Source organism: Bombina bombina, chromosome 10 (genome assembly GCF_027579735.1).
Source record: "Bombina bombina isolate aBomBom1 chromosome 10, aBomBom1.pri, whole genome shotgun sequence".
Lineage (NCBI taxonomy): Eukaryota > Metazoa > Chordata > Amphibia > Anura > Bombinatoridae > Bombina > Bombina bombina.
In genome coordinates, this window is record NC_069508.1 from 22,072,981 (window position 1) to 22,087,058 (window position 14,078).

Here is a 14,078-nt window from a genome sequence, read left to right on the forward strand (position 1 = left end):
AAAGATTTCAACCAAGATGCCAAAGAAATGGCAGAAGCTTTCTGGCCTTTTCTAGAACCGGAAAAGATAACAAATAGACTAGAAGTCTTTCGGAAAGACTTAGTAGCTTCAACATAATATTTCAAAGCTCTAACAACATCCAAAGAATGCAACGATTTCTCCTTAGAATTCTTAGGACTAGGACATAATGAAGGAACCACAATTTCTCTACTAATGTTGTTGGAATTCACAACTTTAGGTAAAAATTCAAAAGAAGTTCGCAACACCGCCTTATCCTGATGAAAAATCAGAAAAGGAGACTCACAAGAAAGAGCAGATAATTCAGAGACTCTTCTGGCAGAAGAGATGGCCAAAAGGAACAAAACTTTCCAAGAAAGTAATTTAATGTCCAATGAATGCATAGGTTCAAACGGAGGAGCTTGAAGAGCCCCAAGAACCAAATTCAAACTCCAAGGAGGAGAAATTGACTTAATGACAGGTTTTATACGAACCAAAGCTTGTACAAAACAATGAATATCAGGAAGATTAGCAATCTTTCTGTGAAAAAGAACAGAAAGAGCAGAGATTTGTCCTTTCAAAGAACTTGCGGATAAACCTTTATCTAAACCATCCTGAAGAAACTGTAAAATTCTCGGAATTCTAAAAGAATGCCAAGAAAAATGATGAGAAAGACACCAAGAAATATAAGTCTTCCAGACTCTATAATATATCTCTCTGGATACAGATTTACGAGCCTGTAACATAGTAGTAATCACAGAGTCAGAGAAACCTCTTTGACCAAGAATCAAGCGTTCAATCTCCATACCTTTAAATTTAAGGATTTGAGATCCTGATGGAAAAAAGGACCTTGCGACAGAACGACAGAAGGTCTGGTCTTAGCGGAAGAGTCCACGGATGGCAAGAGGCCATCCGCACAAGATCCGCATACCAAAACCTGTGAGGCCATGCCGGAGCTATCAGCAGAACAAACGAGCATTCCTTCAGAATCTTGGAGATTACTCTTGGAAGAAGAACTAGAGGCGGAAAGATATAGGCAGGATGATACTTCCAAGGAAGTGATAATGCATCCACTGCTTCCGCCTGAGGATCCCGGGATCTGGACAGATACCTGGGAAGTTTCTTGTTTAGATGAGACGCCATCAGATCTATTTCTGGAAGCTCCCACTTTTGAACAATCTGAAGAAATACCTCTGGGTGAAGAGACCATTCGCCCGGATGCAACGTTTGGCGACAGATAATCCGCTTCCCAATTGTCTATACCTGGGATATGAACCGCAGAGATTAGACAGGAGCTAGATTCCGCCCAAACCAGAATTCGAGATACTTCTTTCATAGCCAGAGGACTGTGAGTCCCTCCTTGATGATTGATGTATGCCACAGTTGTGACATTGTCTGTCTGAAAACAAATGAACGATTCTCTCTTCAGAAGAGGCCAAGACTGAAGAGCTCTGAAAATTGCACGGAGTTCCAAAATATTGATCGGTAATCTCACCTCCTGAGATTCCCAAACTCCTTGTGCCGTCAGAGATCCCCACACAGCTCCCCAACCTGTGAGACTTGCATCTGTTGAAATTACAGTCCAGGTCGGAAGCACAAAAGAAGCCCCCTGAATTAAACGATGGTGATCTGTCCACCACGTTAGAGAGTGTCGTGTACAATCGTATTTTAAAGATATTAATTGAGATATCTTTGTGTAATCCTGCACATTGATTCAGCATACAAAGCTGAAGAGGTCGCATGTGAAAACGAGCAAAGGGGATCGCGTCCGATGCAGCAGTCATAAGACCTAGAATTTCCATGCATAAGGCTACCGAAGGAATGATTGTGACTGAAGGTTTTCGACAAAGCTGAGAAATCAATTTTACGACTCTCTTGTCTGTCAAAAGACAGAGTCATGGACACTGAATCTGTCTGGAAACCCAGAAAGGTTACCCTTGTCTGAGGAATCAATGAACTTTTTAGTGATTTGATCCTCCAACCTGATCTTGAAGAAACAACACAAGTCGATTCGTATGAGATTCTGCTAAATGTAAAGAACTGAGCAAGTACCAAGATATCGTTCCAAATAAGGAAATACCACAATACCCTGTTCTCTGATTACAGACAGAAGGGCACCGAGAACCTTTGTAAAAATTCTTGGAGCTGTAGCTAGGCCCAAACGGTAGAGCCACAAACTGGTAATGCTTGTCCAGAAAAGAGAATCTCAGGAACTGATAATGATCTGGATTAATCGGAATATGCAGATATGCATCCTGTAAATCTATTGTGGACATATAATGCCCTTGCTGAACAAAAGGCAAGATAGTCCTTACAGTTACCATTTTGAACGTTGGTATCCTTACATAACGATTCAATATTTTTAGATCCAGAATGGTCTGAAGGAATTCTCCTTCTTTGGTACATGAAGAGATTTGAATAAAACCCCCATCCCCTGTTCCAGAACTGGAACTGGCATAATTACTCCAGCCAACTCTAGATCTGAAACACAATTCAGAATATGCTTGAGCTTTCACTGGATTTACTGGGACACGTGAGAAAGAAAAAATCTCTTTGCAGGAGGGGTCTCATCTTGAAACCAATTCTGTACCCTCTGAAACAATGTTCTGAATCCAAAGATTGTGAACAGATTTGATCCAATTTCTTTGAAAAAACGTAACCTGCCCCTACCAGCTGAGCTGGAATGAGGGCACACACCTTCATGTGGACTTAGAAGCTGGCTTTGCTTTTCTAGAAGGCTTGGATTTATTCCAGACTGGAGATGGTTTCCAAACTGAAACTGCTCCTGAGGATGAAGGATCAGCTTTTGTTCTTTGTTGAAACGAACGAAAACGATTATTAGCCCTGTTTTTACCCTTAGATTTTTTATCCTGTGGTAAAAAAGTTCCCTTTCCCACCAGTAACAGTTGAGATAATAGAATCCAACTGAGAACCAAATAATTTGTTACCCTGGAAAGAAATGGAAAGTAGAGTTGATTTAGAAGCCATATCAGCATTCCAAGTTTTAAGCCATAAAGCTCTTCTAGCTAAAATAGCTAGAGACATAAACCTGACATCAACTCTGATAATATCAAAAATGGCATCACAGATAAAATTATTAGCATGTTGAAGAAGAATAATAATATTATGAGAATCATGATCTTGTTGCGCTAAAGTTTCCAACCAAAAAGTTGAAGCTGCAGCAACATCAGCCAATGATATAGCAGGTCTAAGAAGATTACCTGAACACAGATAAGCTTTTCTTAGAAAGGATTCAATTTTCCTATCTAAAGGATCCTTAAACGAAGTACCATCTGACGTAGGAATAGTAGTACGTTTAGCAAGGGTAGAAATAGCCCCATCAACTCTAGGGATTTTGTCCCAAAATTCTAATCTGTCAGACGGCACAGGATATAATTGCTTAAAACCTTTAGAAGGAGTAAATGAATTACCCAATTTATCACATTCTCTGGAAATTACTTCAGAAATAGCACTAGGAACAGGAAAAACTTCTGGAATAACCACAGGAGATTTAAAGACCTTATCTAAACGTTTAGAATTAGTATCAAGAGGACCAGAATCCTCAATTTCTAAAGCAATTAGTACTTCTTTAAGTAAAGAACGAATAAATTCCATTTTAAATAAATATGAAGATTTATCAGCATCAATCTCTGAGACAGAATCCTCTGAACCAGAAGAGTCATCAGAATGATGATGTTCATTTAAAAATTAATCTGTATAAAGAGAAGTTTTAAAAGATTTTTTGTGTTTACTAGAAGGAGGAATAACAGAATTGATGGATTCAGAAACAAAATCTCTTATGTTATCAGGAACATTCTGAACATTAGATGTTGATGGAACTGCAACAGGTAATGGTACATTACTAAAGGAAATATTATCTGCATTAACAAGTTTGTCATGACAATTAATACAAACAACAGCTGGAGGAATAGCTACCAAAAGTTTACAGCAGATACACTTAGCTTTGGTAGTTCCAGCACCAGACATCGATTTTCCTGAAGTATCTTCTGACTCAGATGCAACGTGAGACATCTTGCAATATGTAAGAGAAAAAACAACATATAAAGCAAAATTGATCAAATTCCTTAAATGACAGTTTCAGGAATGGGAAAAAATGCCAATGAACAAGCTTCTAGCAACCAGAAGCAAAGAAAAATGAGACTTAAATAATGTGGAGACAAAAGCGACGCCCATATTTTTTAGCGCCAAATAAGACGCCCACATTATTTGGCGCCTAAATGCTTTTTGGCGCCAAAAATGACGCCACATCCGGAACGCCGACATCTTTGGCGCAAAAGAACGTAAAAAATGACGCAACTTCCGACGACACGTATGACGCCGGAAACAGAAAAGATTTTTTGCGCCAAAAAAGTCTGCGCCAAGAATGACGCAATAAAATGAAGCATTTTCAGCCCCCGCGAGCCTAACAGCCCACAGGGAAAAAAAGTCAAATTTTTAAGGTAAGAAAAATAATTGATTCAAGTGCATTATCCCAAATATGAAACTGACTGTCTGAAAATAAGGAATGTTGAACATCCTGAGTCAAGGAAAATAAATGTTTGAATACATATATTTAGAACTTTATAAACAAAGTGCCCAACCATAGCTTAGAGTGTCACAGAAAATAAGACTTACTTACCCCAGGACACTCATCTACATGTTTGTAGAAAGCCAAACCAGTACTGAAACGAGAATCAGCAGAGGTAATGGTATATAAATAAGAGTATATCGTCGATCTGAAAAGGGGAGGTAAGAGATGAATCTCTACGACCGATAACAGAGAACCTATGAAATAGACCCCGTAGAAGGAGATCACTGCATTCAAAATAGGCAATACTCTCCTCACATCCCTCTGACATTCACTGCACGCTGAGAGGAAAACCGGGCTCCAACCTGCTGCGGAGCGCATATCAACGTAGAATCTAGCACAAACTTACTTCACCACCTCCATAGGAGGCAAAGTTTGTAAAACTGAATTGTGGGTGTGGTGAGGGGTGTATTTATAGGCATTTTAAGGTTTGGGAAACTTTGCCCCTCCTGGTAGGAATGTATATCCCATACGTCACTAGCTCATGGACTCTTGCTAATTACATGAAAGAAAAACATATTCCCAATAACTGTTAGGCAACAAAATCTTTTGAATTCAATTAATAAAAAAGAAGCACATATTAATATGAAAGGCAATGCTGAGCTGCACAAGAACAGTTAAGCTTTTCTGCTCATGGCTAAATATAATTTTAGTAGAGAAAGGACTTGACATAAACTAGCAAATGCCAGTTAAGATTAAATCATTGTATGCACTAAATATTCCTTTATTTGTGTCAAAATAATCCGGTTTGAAGCTACTCCAAGCTAGTGTTGGCTGGAGTATGAACAGCTCCCATACGTGACCTTGAGACTGTCCCAAGACAATACTTTAAACAAAAATTAACCAATTAAACATCTTACGTAAAAATAATATTTTCCATTACTTCCCTCTACATTTCAAAGTGTTTTACAGTTGTAATTCAGTAACAATCTCTCTCAGAATTGTCCTTCAAGCTCCAGTTTAATTCTACAAAAGTACATGAAGGACACCTTGCTTGGCTGCACTAGATTTTATTTTAAAAAAAAACAATGAAAAGTTTAGATTTTATATATCTTACATTAGCTCAGTGATTTCAGCTTAACCCTGCACTAAACAATACTCAAAGAACAGCTAAACACAGTAAAATAGCAGTCAGTAAATACATAATACAAGGCTCTAAGTTTGAATTTAAAATGAGTAGTAGAATTTTCTCAAATTTTAAAGTTACATTTCCCTTCCTAACGCATCATGTGACAGCCATCAGCCAATCACAAAACGCATATTTGTATATTCTATAAACTCTTGCACACGCTCAGTAGGAGCTGGTGAATCAAAAAGTGAGAATATAAAATAATTTGCACATTTAGATAATAGAAGTGAATTGGAAAGTTGTTTAAAATAGTGTGCTCTCTGACTCATGAAAGTTTAAAAGGAGACAGTAAACTTAGGAAAAAATCTTTACACTTTCAAACATGCCCTCTGCGGTACTTCTAAATATTATTCAATTGTGTAAAAACATTTGTTATAAAAATTGTACACCTTTATTAGTTAAGCGTAGCAGAATTAGCACAAATTGTATATAATTCTGGTTGCTGTGCCTGTCTAAATTAAAGTTATTAACCATAACTAAGCTGAAATGAAAACACACAGTGCTGAATTTACAGCAGTGGTCACTTGCAAGAATGTTTAGGACAAATAGGTTAATAATGAAGCATGAAAAAAATAAAATAAAAGCTAATAATCACAATCAAAACCATTTTAGAAGCTCACCATTTGCTCCCCTTCTGTCTAGTTGACTTTATATCAGAAATGTAAATCCTTCTTTATTTGTCTGGGCTGCAGACAACTTACTAGTACGTCATTCGTTTGCACCATATCAACATACGACTGCAGTCTGTAGACCTCACACCAATCTGCACTATAAAGCAGGTTGTCACGTACTCTGTACTTATACCCTCCCTCTCTCCCTAAACAGTTTTCATTTTTCCTTCAGGCAAATAAGGGAGGGGGAAATTATGTTAGTAAAACCAAGACAACTAAGGTTTCTCAACAAAAAAAAAAAGTAATCAAATCTAACTGCGTTACTACTATATTACATATTCTGGACCGCCAATCAATACGCAGGTAAGCTTACTTTTTAGAGAGATGTGTTGTATGGGGTGTTAGCAGCTGTGGGTTAAAGGGACACTGAACCAAAAAAAATTTATTTTGTGATTCACACAGAGCATGCAATTTTAAGCGACTTTCCAATTTACTCCTATTATCGATTTTTCTTTGTTCACTTGCTATTTTTAATTTGAAAAAGGCATCGAAGTTATTTTTTGGTTCAGACCCTGGACAGCACTTGCTGATTGGTGGATTCATTTAACCGACCAATAAACAAGAACCACCCAGGTTGTTGACCAAAAATGGGCCGGCATCTTAACTTACATTCTTGCTTTTCAAATAAAGTTACCAAGAGAATGAAGAAAATTTGTTAATAGGAGTAAATTCAAAAAAGTTTCTTAAAAATTGCATGCTCTATCTGAATCATGAAAGAAAAATGTGGGTTAAGCCTGATGTACTGTAATTCCCTCGTCTACACTATTTTTTTTGCCTCCTCCGTCTGTGGTGGTGGGGGGGGGGGGGGGGGTTAAAGAGGGGCACCCCGGCGATCCTCTGGCATCCACCCCAAGAGAACATTGGGGAATGAGATTTACAGTGGGGGGGGGGGGGGGTTACAGTGCATTGTATATATGTTTGATGTGGTAACACCGCACTCTGAGGAGATTTATGATCTTACATCAGGCCTTACCCACAGCCGCTTGGGTGATGTCCATTTTACCCGGGTAATCCTAGGATTACCCAATATCTGACTTTACCCATAACATACATACATACATACATATACACACTAGAAGCGTTCCATCTCTCCACCCCTCATGAAGTAGCTCACTTCTACCAGTTTGCATGGAGAGGGAATTAGTTTGATCATTAGGGTACTGTGTAACCCTAAAGCGTGCATTTTCTGCAGGATTTCTTTCAGGCTTATGAACCCTGCTCCCCAAGGAACCTCTACAAAGAGAACACCCATCTGCTTTCCATACAAAGCACAATGCATTGTTGCTCTTTAAAAGGAAAAAGGCATTGCAGCAATCTCAAATGACATTCTACGCACCCAACAATCACGGGCCATGTCGCACTATGAAACATGGCAGTAAACATAACTTTGCAGAAGTTGAACAGTCTAATAGGGATTTTTTTTTAAAAACCTTAAGCATTTAATTTCTATGTTTCTGCATGACAGAAGTAGTGCTGCATTGTAAGATGTAGAAGTATCCTACTCTACGTACTGTACGCAGTGCTCTCCACAGAACATTTTGCAAGCCTGTGTGCATTATGAAGCACGCCAGGTGGGATCAGTAATTATTTCTAACAACATTTTCCTGCTATTCAAAACACAAATCGCACCATTTAAGAGAATTTATTTTAACCATAATTTGCACAATAGACACTAAAAATTATATATATACATACACACTCTAGTTAACGGAGGTGTGTCTTCGTTTTCATATCTCTTGTTATAATGCAGGGATGTAAGCTCAGGAGCTGGCCCATTTCTGGAGCCCTATATGGCAGCAGTTTTGCAAGAATTGTATGCATTTGATAGAGCACTAGATGGCAGCACTAGTTCCTGCCATGTAGTAATCCAGATGCCCTACCTAGGTATCTCTTCAACAGAAATACCATGGGAACAAAGCAAATTGGATAATAGAAGTAAAATAGTAAGGTTCTGTCTGAATCACACACACAATAAAATGTGGGTTTCATATGAAAAGGGTGATCATACATAGCTTAATAGCTTTATGTAGAATTGTGTAAAAAAAAAGAGGCAGGAATTAAAATACACAAACATTGGCTCACCCTTGTGTTCAGTTAGAAACCAGTAGTGCATTGATGCTCCTTTCAAAAATGATACCAAGAGAATGAAGCAAATTTCATAAAGAAGTAAACTGGAAAGTTGTTTATGAAAGAACATTTTTTGGGGTTCACTTCCTTTAAGATGAATGCAAATACACCTTAAAATATCTGCCAAGCTAAATGAAGTTTAGTAACCGAGTGATATGGCACCTTTGTGTATGTCTAATATAGAGATGTCTAAAAATGCAGAGCAGACCTATGAACACACAAGAGGTTGCAAATGTTATGCCTAAGTAAAACAAGCCCTAAAGAGCAAGCTGATGACATATTTCATGCTAAGCAACACTTTAAACAGACATCTGAGAGTATATATCCCCATGGGCTAACTGTATATAATAGCACATTGAAAAGAAGGCATAACTGGAAACACGCAATGTTATGGTCCAGCACCATGGCATTAAGATATAAGGTTATGTTTATTAAAAGGTGAAGTTTCCACCTCTTAGCAACATAACAGAGCTGGGGGAAAAGCACATACTCCCAATAACCACATTAAAGGGTCAGTCGAGACAAAATGAAAACTTTCATGATTCAGATAGGGCATGCACATTTTAAACTTTCCAATTTACTTTCATCATCAAATTTGCTTTGTTCACTTGGTAATTTTAGTTAAGCTAAACCTAGGTAGGCTCATGTGCTGATTTCTAAAACATTGAAGGCCACCTCTTATCTCAGTGCATTTTTAAATTATAAAATATTTTAAAATACCCTTCTAAGCAAGCCTTTCCTCCCGGTATATCTGTCTAATGTTACAATAAATTATATTAAATACACACACGTGATCCAAGTCATTAAATGCATCAAAGGCCAACACTAAAATAGTTTTGCACACCCATATCTATATAGCAGGGAGAAAAAAGTGCATGGAGCACCATTAAAACCAGAATATAACTAGCATAAATTATACGTTAAACGCATAATTACGTGACAATGGTTCAAGAATTGTGTTCCCTGTCACCAAACTGACACATCCCAAGGGAGTGAGCACCAAACTGCACAGAAACCTTGCACAACACAAGGGAGTGAGCACTATAAACAAGTGGCACATCTTCAGACAGGAAACACCTTTCACAGACAATGCCACTGGGATATTCAAAGAAAATGGGTCACATTTCACACAACTGCCATTACCAGAAGGCCCCTTCCTAACCGTACACCTCTGCATTACAGCAGCAAAACTAGCCAACAAACTTTCAGGTTTTCTACCAGCTGTCCAAATAAATCTGCATTTAAAAAAAAATATATCCATTTTCTATGCCGCAAGCACCAGAGTGGCACTGTTCCTGCATGGTTGTTGTCTGAAAAAGCCTATCAAAACACTATGGTTTTGTGTAGCTAGGAAGGCAGTTAAAAAAAAAAAAAAAAAAAGTAAAGAGAAATAACTACCTAATCTGCACAGAAAATTTTGCCAGCTGGTGGTATTAGTCTGGTGGGGACAGTAATACTTTTGCAACATTACACTATTCTGCTATTTATGATGTTATTTAAAGGGACACTGAACCAAATTTTTTCTTTCGTGATTCAGATAGAGAATGCAATTTTAAACAACTTTCTAATTTACTCCCTATTATCAATTTCTTTGTTATCTTGCTATCTTTATTGAAAAAAGAAAAAAAAAAAAAAGGCATTTAAGCTATTTTTTTTATCAGAACCCTGGATAGCACTTGTTTATTGGTCGTTAAATTAATCCACTAATCAGCAAGGACAACCCAGGTTGTTCACCAAAAAATGGGCCGGCATCTAACTTAAATTCTTGCTTTTCAAATAAAGATACCAAGAGATTGAAAAAAACGTGATAATAGGAGTAAATTTGAAAGTTGCTTACAATTGCATGCTCTATCTGAATCACAAAAGAAAAAAATTGGGTTCAGTGTCCCTTTAAGCTATCCATAGCACAAATGAATTGCATAATTTGACAAATTGGTTCAATGAAAATTTGAGCAACATTGAACATATTTAATATTAGCAAATGTTGGTTCACATTTAACCTGTGGAGAACAATGCTGCTGCTTTTATGGCACTAAGGGCTCGAGATATCTGTGTTCTAGAGTGCCAGTAAAGTGCCCTAACCCTGATCGTAGTATGGAAGGTGTGAGGTTAATGCCTCTTCCCTAAGAAGGGGCAAGGCCACACATGACTTCCACCAACAGTGAAAAGCAGGCACCAGCTCCATCAATAGATGTGCTGCAACCAATCCTGTCTAAAACTGGTACAAACAGGTTAAATCACTGATCCTGCTAGTACACATGCGGATAAATACAGGAGTGCACCACCCAACCCCCCAAGCGTACAGCAGCACACCGACCAAAACCTCATACTATCACCATACTACAGAATGGACACTATCCCATCCTGCAGCCCCCATCATCAGAAGACCTCAACCAGAACAGCCCTAGTCACCACATGACAAATCACACAGCCTCCCGCATCACCACAAGACCAAGACACCTTAGGTCCATGGCGGCCTCCATCGCCACATGACCTTAATCACCAGACAGCCTCCCGCAACGCCACATGACCTTAAAGGGACAGCCTAGTATAAATTAAACATTCATTATTCAGATAGGACTTTTAATTTTAATCAACTTTCCAATTTACTTTTATCATCAAATTTGCTTTTTTCTCTTGGTATTGTTTGTTGAAACTAAGGGCTAGATTTATCAAGCCCCTACAGCAGCAAGTTCTCACAAGAACTTGCTCGTCGCGATTTATCAAGCAGCGGTCACCAGACCGCTGCTTCCCTAAGCTCTTCGCCACCTCTAAGGTGGCGAAATTCAATCTCCTCGGTCAAGTCCGACCAAGGAGATTGACAGCTCCTGCACCGCGCGTGATGGGCTGTGCACGGGCCAGGGGGCGGGATTGCGCTCGTGTGCAATGTAATTACCTACAGGTAATTTCGCCCCGCACAGTGCGAGCTGAGGAGTACAGGGGCGCGTATACGTGCCCCTGTACGCCTCAGCTATAATAAATCTAGCCCTATACCTAGGTAGGCTCATATGCTAATTTCTAAGCTTTTCAACACAAAGACAGAAAGTACACGTGGGCCATATAGATAACACTGTGTTCAGGCACAGGGGGTTATTTAACCTTTTAAGCCGTTATGCGTTCTATTACGTCATAATTAGACTGGGCTTTAAAGCCGTTATGACGGAATAGAACGTCATAGCTAACGGCTGTCCTGAAGCCTTCTGTGCTGTCAGGACTTGATCGCGGTCTTCGGGGCGTTCCTAGGGTTGAAGGGACGCCCCCCCAGACGCGACCCGATAATTTAAATCTTGCGATCGTGTGCACGACCGCGTGGTTTCAATTTGTCTACATCGGAACAATTGTTCCGATGTAGGCACTTTAGCCCTGACACGAAAGGGTTAAGATTTAGCACAAAACAATGCTAAATTTAAGACAATAGACAACGGTCACAGTCATGTGATCAGGGGGCTGGAAGAAGGTTCCTAGATACAAGGTAATCACAGAGGTAAAAAGTACATTAATATAACAGTGTTGGTTGTGCAAAACTGAGGATTGGGTAATAAAGGAATTATCTATCTTTTAAAACAATAACAATTCTATGGTAGACTGTCCCTTTAATCACCAGGCAGCCTCCCGCATCACCACAAGACCTTAATCACCAGGCAGCCTCCCGCATCACCACATGAGCTTAATCACCAGGCAGCCTCCCGCATCACCACATGAGCTTAATCACCAGGCAGCCTCCCGCATCACCACAAGACCTTAATCACCAGGCAGCCTCCCGCATCACCACAAGACCTTAATCACCAGGCAGCCTCCGAATCACCACAAGACCTTAATCACCAGGCAGCCTCCGCATCACCACAAGACCTTAATCACCAGGCAGCCTCCCGCATCACCACAAGACCTTAATCACCAGGCAGCCCTCCCGCATCACCACAAGACCTTAAAATCACCAGGCAGCCACCCGCATCACCACAAGACCTTAATCACCAGGCAGCCTCCCGCATCACCACAAGACCTTAATCACCAGGCAGCCTCCCGCATCACCACAAGACCTTAATCACCAGGCAGCCTCCCGCATCACCACATGACCTTAATCACCAGGCAGCCTCCCGCATCACAGGCAGCCTCCCGCACCACCACAAGACCTTAATCACCAGGCAGCCTCCCGCACCACCACAAGACCTTAATCACCAGGCAGCCTCCCGCACCACACAAGACCTTAATCACCAGGCAGCCTCCCGCACCACCACAAGACCTTAATCACAAGGCAGCCTCCCGCATCACCACAAGACCTTAATCACAGGCAGCCTCCCGCCATCACACAAGACCTTAATCACCAGGCAGCCTCCCGCATCACCACAAGACCTTAATCACCAGGCAGCCTCCCGCATCACCACAAGACCTTAATCACCAGGCAGCCTCCCGCATCACCACATGACCTTAATCACCAGGCAGCCTCCCGCATCACCACATGACCTTAATCACCAGGCAGCCTCCCGCACCACCACAAGACCGTAATCACCAGCAGCCTCCCGCATCACACCATGACCTTAATCACCAGGCAGCCTCCCGCATCCCCACATGAAAAACAAGTCCACGGTAGGCCCATGAAATTTAAACTAAACATTAGGACCAGGCAGCCCCTCACTACTAGACATAATCACCCGCGGATCTCCTCACTACCCGACATAAATCGCCCGCGGATCCTCACTACCTGACATAAATAAACCCGCGGATCATCACACACTTCACCACTTAACACTATTAAACTATGACGAATAAGCACTTTCACAGGATCATGATGCGTTCCCTAAAGCACTCACGTCATAACTCGGTTATCCGCGACACCGTCCTCACCATTTCTGCCGTGTGTAACTTCCAACGGCGCGTGACATAAGATATGGCGCCAACGAACCACGCAGTGAGACCAGACACTCGCACTGCGGCTGCCGGCAACGGCATACGTCACCGACTCCGCCCCAACAGCAGCCAAGCAGATTGGTGGGGACAGAGAAGGAGTGATGGAGGAACCAATGAAATTAGTGGGTTTTCACACGGCAGACGCTCTGATTGGTCTAAATTCCACACTTTGCTGGACTGTCTGAAAAAGACGTTATCATTAATTAATGATGCCGGTCGAAAAATGTCCGCGATAGCGCTGCTTATGGTGCAGTTATTATCTAGAGATGGATAAGTAAATGGACTGTATATCTATATAGAATCATATGGCTTAACAAATGATGTACCAGATGGCTATAAATGTGTTCACAATTTACAGCAAAACCTACAACAATTTTAGACGCTCAAATCTCCAATGAGGAAAAACAAATCTGAATGATAATCTCAATAATGGCGGAAGGACAGAGTTACCCTGCCAATACAACTATTATTACAGCTTTCATGATGGAAAAATTTAAATTAAAGAATATGGATCATGTAAAACAACAACAAACAAGTGGGTTCCTCATTCGTCGAAAATTGGTTTCTTATTCAAAACATTATTCAGTTAGTTTTCACATTGAGTTAAAAAAGGGGGTTTTCCTCAACTAGAAAAAATAATTTAAAAATAGAGGGGAACTCT

At 40.3% G+C, this 14,078-nt stretch overlaps 1 protein-coding gene across 2 annotated transcripts in view; it reads right to left on the reverse strand.

Annotated features, from left to right (window-relative positions):
• Nucleotides 1-13,442, reverse strand: part of IVNS1ABP (influenza virus NS1A binding protein) — a 46,877-nt gene extending 33,435 nt beyond the window's left edge. Inside the window, exon 1 of one of the 2 annotated variants that reach the window (XM_053693844.1) lies at nucleotides 13,321-13,442. The gene's annotated coding sequence lies outside the window, so the exon portion shown is untranslated. Of the gene's footprint in view, nucleotides 1-6,334; nucleotides 6,467-13,320 lie in introns of those variants that run through there. The other variant, XM_053693843.1, reaches the window with a different exon arrangement.
• Nucleotides 13,443-14,078: the final 636 nt, after the last annotated feature.